A 10,996-nucleotide genomic window follows, 5' to 3' on the forward strand; every position below is an offset into this window, starting at 1 on the left:
CTTTCCTTTACACGGATCAGTCGTCCTGGTCCCTTTGCAGAAAAACAGCCCCAAAGCATGATGTTTCCACCCCCATGCTTCACAGTAGGTATGGTGTTCTTTGGATGCAACTCAGCATTCTTTGTCCTCCAAACACGACGAGTTGAGTTTTTACCAAAAAGTTCTATTTTGGTTTCATCTGACAATATGACATTCTCCCAATCATCTTCTGGATCATCCAAATACACTCTAGCAAACTTCAGACGGGCCTGGACATGTACTGGCTTAAGCAGGGGGACACGTCTGGCGTTGCAGGATTTGAGTCCCTGGCGGCGTAGTGTGTTACTGATAGTAGGCTTTGTTACTTTGGTCCCAGCTCTCTGCAGGTCATTCACTAGGTCCCCCCGTGTGGTTCTGGGATTTTTGCTCACCGTTCTTGTGATCATTTTGACCCCACGGGGTGAGATCTTGCGTGGAGCCCCAGATCGAGGGAGATTATCAGTTGTCTTGTATGTCTTCCATTTCCTAATAACTGCTCCCACAGTTGATTTCTTCAAACCAAGCTGCTTACCTATTGCAGATTTAGTCTTCCCAGCCTGGTGCAGGTCTACAATTTTGTTTCTGGTGTCCTTTGACAGCTCTTTGGTCTTGGCCATAGTGGAGTTTGGAGTGTGACTGTTTGAGGTTGTGGACAGGTGTCTTTTATACTGATAACAAGTTCAAACAGGTGCCATTAATACAGGTAACGAGTGGAGGACAGAGGAGCCTCTTAAAGAAGAAGTTACAGGTCTGTGAGAGCCAGAAATCTTGCTTGTTTGTAGGTGACCAAATACTTATTTTCCACCATAATTTGCAAATAAATTCATTAAAACTCCTACAATGTGATTTTCTGGAATTTTTTTTCTCATTTTGTCTGTCATAGTTGACGTGTACCTATGATGAAAATTACAGCCCTCTCTCATCTTTTTAAGTGGGAGAACTTGCACAATTGGTGGCTGACTAAATATTTTTTCCCCCACTGTAGTTGTATAAGCTGGAAGTAGAGGCCTAAGCATTGTTGTTCACTAGCTTACTCCAATTAGGGAAGGGGTGGTGGGGTTGGAAAGTAATAAAAGGTAAATATATATTTTTTAAAGGATATGTATATGTGTATGTATGTATGTATGTATGTATCCACCATATGGTGGATTGGAAGTGATGCAGACAATTACATTGATGGAAGTTACAATCTGCAATATTAAAGCTGATCTACCCCCCTAAAAAAAAAGTAAGGTTTCATCATTGATTTCTATATATTTATTATACCACAGATATATAATCTACATCAAAATGTAAAAAAAAATGAATAGGTAGCAGCTTTCACATATTGCAACCAGGGCTGTGGAAGCAGGGGCTATGTGACCGTGGTAAACCTTATCTTCACCAGTTGAAATTAGACAATGAATTGTAAGGACTGCACAAATGTTTTTTTTATTATGACAGGGTATAAGAGGAATTAGGTAATAGAGCATATCACACTTTATACAAAACATGATCAGGTTGCGGTAGTCCTGTGTAGCTCAGTTGGTACAGCATGGCACTTGCAACGCCAGGGTTGTGGGTTCGAGTCCCACGGTGGACCAGTACGGGAAAAAAAATATGTAAACGTATGCACTCACTACTGTACGTCGCTCTGGATAAGAGTGTCTGCTAAAATGTAAATGTAGTATCAAAGATTATAAACCTTCTATCTATGAAGTATCTGCTTGAAAGATATTTAGTACTAAGTCCAATCTTGACTATCTCTGAATGGTGATATGCTGTACAAGTCTATATTGTCAAAATATTTGTATTTGCTACCTTCTTAATTGATATATGTCTGATTAAAAAAAAAAAAAAACATTTTCCCCAGAGGCTTGATGGGAACTGCTTGTGTAGAGATGAATTAGCATATAACAAGGCACAGTTATGTTGTTTAGTGGAAGCTCTGTCAATGGGCAGAGTGTGGGAAAGCTCTGGAGAGCAGAGCCTCAGTCTAGTGTCATCATCATCATCATCATCATCAGTCCCATCAGCACCTGTCTGTCTGGGAAACACCCAGAACCACTGGGGAATAGGCACACTTATAGAAGAGAATTAAACAATAGCTGTATACATCAGTTTCCCCAGGGTATAAACTTATCTTTCTTTCTCCTTCTCTTCTGTCTTCATGTGCATACTTAATTTAAATATTAAGCTTCTCCAAAATCGCAATCTGAATGTAAACATATAACATATAAAGCAAGTTGAGCAAAAATCATTGTGAATAAAATAAAATAAATGTAGAAATGTACACGGATACAGCATATGTTTTGCAGCAAACTTTTAGGATAAAATCAAGTGTGCTGGTGTTTCCCTCCAGAATCCAGATGGTCTGTGATGTCATACTGTCTAAACCATCATGTGTGAAACTGTGCATACTTAATTTAAATATTAAGCTTCTCCAAAATCTCAATCTGAATGTAAACATATAACATATAAAGCAAGTTGAGCAAAAATCATTGTGAATAAAATAATATAAATGTAGAAATGTACACGGATACAGCAAGTGTGCTGGTGTTTCCCTCCAGAATCCAGATGGTCTGTGATGTCATACTCTGTCTATAGTACAACACAGAGCCAATAGCCGTCACTGATGGTCCACTGAGCAGCTTTTGTAGAGCATTGATCACAGCACACAGGACTTAGTGTGGGAACTGTCAGGAGTCACATCTATTGTGATATAATAAGATGTGACTAAATCAGTGATAAAGCGTTGAAACACTATACATTCAACAATGTCCTCATAGGTGGGGACAAAGTTACACTGTACATTTAATGTAGAGGTTCTGTGTCAGTCTCACACGTGTAAGTTGTGATGATGTGTGTGTGCTCTGTCAGTATCAATGATCCCAACATCTGGCAGCAGATCTGGGGGTCACCAGTTTCCCAGATTCACACAGCACTATGTGAGTCTCTCTCCATCACCCCCACCCTTCCACCTGTTCCCCTGAGATGTGGCCATTGTCCCCCAGCAATAAGAACACTGAGCATGTGGCAGCTCCACATTCCTCACTGTCCTCCCAAGCTTACCCATTGGCTACAGACTGTGAGAAACTCCAACAAGCCCAAGACCCACACATTCATATTTATATTTCACCTTTATTTAACCAGGTAAGCCAGTTGAGAACAAGTTCTCATTTACAACTGCGACCTGGTAAAGATAAAGCAAAGCAGTGCGATAAAAACAACAACAAAGAGTTACATGGGGTAAAACAAAACATAAAGTAAAAAATACAACAGAAAATATATATACAGTGTGTGCAAATGTAGCAAGTTATGGAGGTAAGGCAAATAAATAGGCCATAGTGCAAAATAATTACATTAGTATTAACACTGGAATGATAGGTGTGAAAGAGATGATGTGCAAATAGAGATACTAGGGTGCAAATTAGCAAAATAAAGAACAATATGGGGATGAGGTAGTTGGGTGGGCTAATTTCAGATGGGCTGTGTACAGGTGCAGTGATCGGTAAGGTGCTCTGACAACTGATGCTTAAAGTTAGTGAGGGAGATAAGAGTATCCAGCTTCAGAGATTTTTGCAGTTCGTTCCAGTCATTGGCAGCAGAGAACTGGAAGGAATGGCGGCCAAAGTAGGTGTTGGCTTTGGGGATGACCAGTGAGATATACCTGCTGGAGCGCATACTACTATGGGGGTGTTGCTATGGTAACCAATGAGCTAAGATAAGGCGGGGATTTGCCTAGCAGGGATTTATAGATGGCCTGGAGCCAGTGGGTTTGGCGACGAATATGTAGTGAGGACCAGCCAACAAGAGCGTACAGGTCACAGTGGTGGGTAGTATATGGGGCTTTGGTGACAAAACATATGGCACTGTGATAGACTACATCCAATTTGCTGAGTAGAGTGTTGGAGGCTATTTTGTAAATAACATCGCCGAAGTCAAGGATCGGTAGGATAGTCAGTTTTTCGAGGGCATGTTTGGCAGCATGAGTGAAGGAGGCTTTGTTGCGAAATAGGAGAGTGTTGTATGGCATTGAAGCTCGTTTGGAGGTTTGTTAACACAGTGTCCAATGAAGGGCCAGATGTATACAAAATGGTGTCGTCTGCGTAGAGGTGGATCTGAGAGTCACCAGCAGCAAGAGCGACATCATTGATATACACAGAGAAAAGAGTCGGCCCAAGAATTGAACCCTGTGGCACCCCCATAGAGACTGCCATAGGTCCAGACAACAGGCCCTCCGATTTGACACATTGAACTCTATCTGAGAAGTAGTTGGTGAACCAGGCGAGGCAGTCATTTGAGAAACCAAGGCTATTTAGTCTGCCAATAAGAATGCAGTGGTTGACAGAGTCGAAAGCGGCTGCACAGTACTGTCTATTATCAATCGCGGTTATAATATCGTTTAGGACCTTGAGCGTGGCTGAGGTGCACCCATGACCAGCTCGGAAACCGGATTGCATAGCGGAGAAGGTACGTATGATTCGAAATGGTCGGCGATCTGTTTGTTAACTTGGCTTTCAAAAACTTTCGAAAGGCAGGGCAGGATGGATATAGGTCTGTAACAGTTTGGATCTAGAGTGTCACCCCCTTTGAAGAGGGGGATGAACGCGGCAGCTTTCCAATCTCTGGGGATCTCAGACGTTACGAACGAGAGGTTGAACAGGCTAGTAATAGGGGTTGCGACAATTTCGGCGGCTAATTTTAGAAAGAAAGGGTCCAGATTGTCTAGCCCAGATGATTTGTAGGGGTCCAGATTGTGCAGCTCTTTCAGAACATCAGCTGTCTGAATTTGTGTGAAGGAGAATTGTATTGAGCATATGCAGATTATGGACTATTTATGGGAGATATTAAGCCAGTAGGAATCAGATTCACTCTACACAGAAACCTCTAAAGCACAGAGATCCAGACATGGCAACTAAAATCACTTCAGCTTTGTTCTACTCTAATGAGCACCTGACTCTGACCAACAAGGTAAATTGAAGAATCAATTTCAAGGAAATTCATCTTATTTGATTGATTATTTATTCGTTTCAATAATGCCATATTTCAGAATAAGGTTATTAATGACTCTCCTTTTCTCTTCTTGCAGCTAAGAAAGCCAGTGGTAGAAAAGTTATACAGAGATCGTATCAACAACAGCATTGAACAGCTCAATTCTCTCCTGGGTCCAGAGATCCTCAACCAGCAGCCAGACTCCAAGCTGGAGAAAGCCGACATCCTGGAGATGACAGTTTGCTTCCTGAGACAACAGCAACAGTACCAGCCAGTAAGGTCCTCCTCCTGCTCAGCACATGTTAATAAGTGTTACTCCAGGTGTGTCCAAGAGATTGTGCACTTCCTGTCCAAGGATGAGGTGAAGACACAGTCCCAGAGACTGCTGAGCCACTTCCAGAGCCATCCTCTGATAAGAACAGGAGGGAGAGTGACCTGCCTCAGTTGAGCTCCCCAGACCAGCACAGCATCAGCAAAGAGAAGAGTCCAGTCAACAGCGCTCTCTGGAGGCCCTGGTAGAGTCCTGCAAATTGGAGCTCCACTCAGACAAACATAATGGACCATGTTGGTTTAACATTAATGTCATGGACAGTGCTAAAGAGATGTTCTTCATCGTTTGCAGTGAATGAGGCTTTTTATTTCCGTTGTATTGAAGTAAAAACATTTTTCTGAGAAAAATGTGTGATATATGAAAACCTGACTAGGTCAAAATTCACTTTTTTTTTTACCTCTACATTGTATTGAGCATATTCTGTGAAGCATGTATCAGTTATATTGATAATGTTCAACCTGAGTTATACAGTGGGGAGAACAAGTATTTGATACACTGCCGATTTTGCAGGTTTTCCTACTTACAAAGCATGTAGAGGTCTGTAATTTTTATCATAGGTACACTTCAACTGTGAGAGACGGAATCTAAAACAAAAATCCAGAAAATCACATTGTATGATTTTTAAGTAATTAATTTGCATTTTATTGCATGACATAAGTATTTGATCACCTACCAACCAGTAAGAATTCCGGCTCTCACAGACCTGTTAGTTTTTCTTTAAGAAGCCCTCCTGTTCTCCACTCATTACCTGTATTAACTGCACCTGTTTGAACTCATTACCTGTATAAAAGACACCTGTCCACACACTCAATCAAACAGACTCCAACCTCTCCACAATGGCCAAGACCAGAGAGCTGTGTAAGGACATCAGGGATAAAATTGTAGACCTGCACAAGGCTGGGATGGGCTACAGGACAATAGGCAAGCAGCTTGGTGAGAAGGCAACAACTGTTGGCGCAATTATTAGAAAATGGTAGAAGTTCAAGATGACGGTCAATCACCCTCGGTCTGGGGCTCCATGCAAGATCTCACCTACTGGGGCATCAATGATCATGAGGAAGGTGAGGGATCAGCCCAGAACTACACGGCAGGACCTGGTCAATGACCTGAAGAGAGCTGGGACCACAGTCTCAAAGAAAACCATTAGTAACACACTATGCTGTCATGGATTAGAAGCCTGCAGCGCACGTAAGGTCGTCCTGCTCAAGCCAGCGCATGTCCAGGCCCGTCTGAAGTTTGCCAATGACCATCTGGATGATCCAGAGGAGGAATGGGAGAAGGTCATGTGGTCTGATGAGACAAAAATATAGCTTTTTGGTCTAAACTCCACTCGCCGTGTTTGGAGGAAGAAGAAGGATGAGTACAACCCCAAGAACACCATCCCAACCGTGAAGCATGGAGGTGGAAACATCATTCTTTGGGGATGCTTTTCTGAAAAGGGGACAGGACGACTGCACCGTATTGAGGGGAGGATGGATGGGGCCATGTATCGCGAGATCTTGGCCAACAACCTCCTTCCCTCAGTAAGAGCATTGAAGATGGGTCGTGGCTGGGTCTTCCAGCATGACAACGACCCGAAACACACATCCAGGGCAACTAAGGAGTGGCTCCGTAAGAAGCATCTCAAGGTCCTGGAGTGGCCTAGCCAGTCTCCAGACCTGAACTCAATAGAAAATCTTTGGAGGGAGCTGAAAGTCTGTATTGCCCAGCGACAGCCCCAAAACCTGAAAGATCTGGAGAAGGTCTGTATGGAGGAGTGGGCCAAAATCCCTGCTGCAGTGTGTGCAAACCTGGTCAAGACCTACAGGAAACGTATGATCTCTGTAATTGCAAACAAAGGTTTCTGTACCAAATATTAAGTTCTGCTTTTCTGATATATCAAATACTTATGTCATGCAATAAAATGCAAATTAATTACTTAAAAATCATACAATGTGATTTTCTGGATTTTTGTTTTAGATTCCGTCTCTCACAGTTGAAGTGTACCTATGATAAAAATTACAGACCTCTATATGCTTTGTAAGTAGGAAAACCTGCAAAATCGGCAGTGTATCAAATACTTGTTCTCCCCACTGTATCATCACTGTTCCTCTATGAGGATTATTTTCCCACACTGGGTATTATGTTATCACCACTTTTATCTGTTTCATTACCTGAATTATGTGTTTACTGCAGATGTTCTCATTCTAAAACCCTTGTTTATTTCAAACAATTCTGTGTGTCTTTACTTTACTTTATCATGTCTTAGAGATTTATCCAAGTTCTTGGTGTGACATTGAATCACTTTATTTGCACCTTAAATTAAGGTGTTACAGTGCCTTGCAAAAGTATTCGTCCCCCTTGGCATTTTTCCTATTTTTCTTGCATTACAACCTGTAATTTAAATGGATTTTAATGTGGATTTCATGTAATGGACATACACAAAATTGTCCAAATTGGTGAAGTGAAATGAAAAAAATAACTTGTTTCAAAAAATTCTAAAAAATAAATAACAGAAAAGTGGTGCGTGCATAGGTATTCACCCCCTTTGCTATGAAGCCCATAAATAAGATATGGTGCAACCAATTACTCTTCAGAAGTCACATAATTAGTTAAATAAAGTCCACCTGTGTGCAATCTAAGTGTCACATGATCTCAGTATATATAAACCTGTTCTGAAAGGCCCCAGAGTCTGCATCACCACTAAGCAAGGGGCACCACCAAGCAAGCGGCACCATGAAGACCAAGGAGCTCTCTAAACAGGTCAGGGACAAAGTTGTGGAGAAGTACAGATCAGGTTTGGGTTATAAAAAAATATCAGAAACTTTGAACATCCCACAGAGCACCATTAAATCCATTATTTAAAAAATGGAAAGAATATGGCACCACAACAAACCTGCCAAGAGAGGGCCGCCCACCAAAACTCACGGACCAGGCAAGGAGGGTATTAATCAGAGAGGCAACAAAGAGACCAAAGATAACCCTGAAGGAGCTGCAAAGCTCCACAGTGGAGATTGGAGTATCTGTCCATAGGACCACTTTAAGCCGTACACTCCACAGAGCTGGGCTTTATGGAAGAGTGGCCAGAAAAAAGCCATTGCTTAAAGAAAATAATAAGCAAACACGTTTGGTGTTCGCCAAAAGGCATGTGGGAAACTCCTCAAACATATGGAAGAAGGTACTCTGGTCAGATGAGACAGAAATTGAGCTTTTTGGCCAACAAGGATAATGCTATGTCTGGCGCAAACCCAACACCTCTCATCACCCCGAGAACACCATCCCCACAGTAAAGCATGGTGGTGGCAGCATCATGCTGTGAGGATGTTTTTCATCGGCAGGGACTGGGAAACTGGTCAGAATTGAAGGAATGATGGATGGCACTAAATACAGGGAAATTCTTGAGGGAAACCTGTTTCAGTCTTCCAGAGATTTGAGACTGGGACGGAGGTTCACCTTCCAGCAGGACAATGACCCTAAGCATAGTGCTTAAGCAACACTTGAGTGGTTTAAGGGGAAACATTTAAATGTCTGCCTAGTCAAAGCACTCAATCCAATTGAGAATCTGTGGTATGACTTAAAGATTGCTGTACACAAGCAGAGCCCATCCAACTTGAAGGAGCTGGAGAAGTTTTGCCTTGAAGAATGGGCAAAAATCCCAGTGGCTAGATGTGCCAAGCTTATAGAGACATACCCCAAGAGACTTGCAGCTGTAATTGCTGCAAAAGGTGGCTCTACAAAGTATTGACTTTTGTTTCACAATAAAATATATTTTGCATTTTGTGTAAATCAAATGATACAAACCCCACAAAAATCCATTTTAATTCCAGGTTATAAGGCAACAAAATAGGAAAAATGCCAAGGAGGGTGAATACTTTCCATTTTAATAAAAGAAAAGTAATCAAATTAATTACTTTGCTCTTGTTCTTTGCTTTTCCCTCTCGTTACTATGACAACATTTCAGCTCAACAACATGGACTGTTCATAGAAGTACAGTTTTCACCCATATAATGGGACAAAGTATCCATTTTGGTCTAAGATTAATGTCTTGAGAAGTTACTATCAAGTAAGTATCTTCTTCATCCCGTGCACAGGTTTATGATGTAAATGTTGAAGTTATTATTTAAGTTTTATGTCATGATATGTAGGCCTACCTGAAATATAATTACACTGTCAGAATTACCATGGAAATGTGTGACGTTACTAGTGATAGTGAATGCCAAATTGAGCAACATTTTCTCATTTGAATGAAGCCATCCCACTGGGCACATTCTTCCACTCAATGTCTATTCCACGTTGGTTCAATGTCATTTTATTGAAATGACATGGAAACAACGTTGATTCAACCACTGTGTGCCCACTGGGATGATAGTACAACGCCATTTACGCTGAAGGTGTGGGCACAAAAACACTTTTTCCTTAAGAACTTTAAGCCATTTAAAGAACAAATTGATTAGTAATTGATCTTGAACAATGAGATCAAACCAAACATGGCTAGAGATTGTGCGTGGTGCCACAATTTGGTGCTACTGTCGTAGAAATATTTGACTAAAAAATAGTCAACTCAAAAATATCTCAAGAGACTGGAGCTTGTGAATCCAGAAATTAGACTTTATTATTGCGTAACAAAGCCGAGCCACTCCATGGAACGGCTGTCTCTCTTTGGCTTAGAGATCTCTTATATACACACACAAATGCACAGTCATGTATACAGTGGGGAAAAAAAGTATTTAGTCAGCCACCAATTGTGCAAGTTCTCCCACTTAAAAAGATGAGACAGGCCTGTAATTGTCATCATAGGTACACATCAACTATGACAGACAAAATGAGAAAGAATATTCCAGAAAATCACATTGTAGGATTTTGTATGAATTTATTTGCAAATTATGGTGGAAAATAAGTATTTGGTCAATAACAAAAGTTTCTCAATACTTTGTTATATACCCTTTGTTGGCAATGACACAGGTCAAACGTTTTCTGTAAGTCTTCACAAGGTTTTCACACACTGTTGCTGGTATTTTGGCCCATTCCTCCATGCAGATCTCCTCTAGAGCAGTGATGTTTTGGGGCTGTCGCTGGGAAACACGGACTTTCAACTCCCTCCAAAGATTTTCTATGGGGTTGAGATCTGGAGATTGGCTAGGCCACTCCAGGACCTTGAAATGCTTCTTACGAAGCCACTCCTTCGTTGCCCGGGCGGTGTGTTTGGGATCATTGTCATGCTGAAAGACCCAGACACATTTCATCTTCAATGCCCTTGCTGATGGAAGGAGGTTTTCACTCTAAATCTCACGATACATGGCCCCATTCATTCTTTCCTTTACACGGAAAAGTCGTCCTGGTCCCTTTGCAGAAAAACAGCCCCAAAGCATGATGTTTCCACCCCCATGCTTCACAGTAGGTATGGTGTTCTTTGGATGCAACTCAGCATTCTTTGTCCTCCAAACACGACGAGTTGAGTTTTTAGCAAAAAGTTATATTTTGGTTTCATCTGACCATATGACATTCTCCCAATCATCTTCTGGATCATCCAAATGCACTCTAGCAAACTTCAGACAGGCCTGGACATGTACTGGCTTAAGCAGGGGGACACGTCTCGCACTGCAGGATTTGAGTCCCTGGCGGCGTAGTGTGTTACTGATGGTAGGCTTTGTTACTTTGGTCCCAGCTCTCTGCAGGTCATTCACTAGGTCCCCC

General features: G+C 41.7%; 1 pseudogene across 1 annotated transcript; it reads left to right on the plus strand.

Annotated features, from left to right (window-relative positions):
- The first annotated feature begins 4,908 nt into the window (after positions 1 to 4,908).
- On the plus strand, positions 4,909 to 5,511 carry LOC311138972 (transcription factor HES-5-like; annotated as a pseudogene). The gene is made up of 2 exons: positions 4,909 to 4,971; positions 5,090 to 5,511. The product of its transcript is annotated as a transcription factor HES-5-like (transcript).
- Positions 5,512 to 10,996: the final 5,485 nt, after the last annotated feature.

This window comes from Coregonus lavaretus (genome assembly GCF_964263955.1).
Source record: "Coregonus lavaretus genome assembly, chromosome: 12".
Classification (NCBI taxonomy): Eukaryota; Metazoa; Chordata; class Actinopteri; order Salmoniformes; family Salmonidae; genus Coregonus; species Coregonus lavaretus.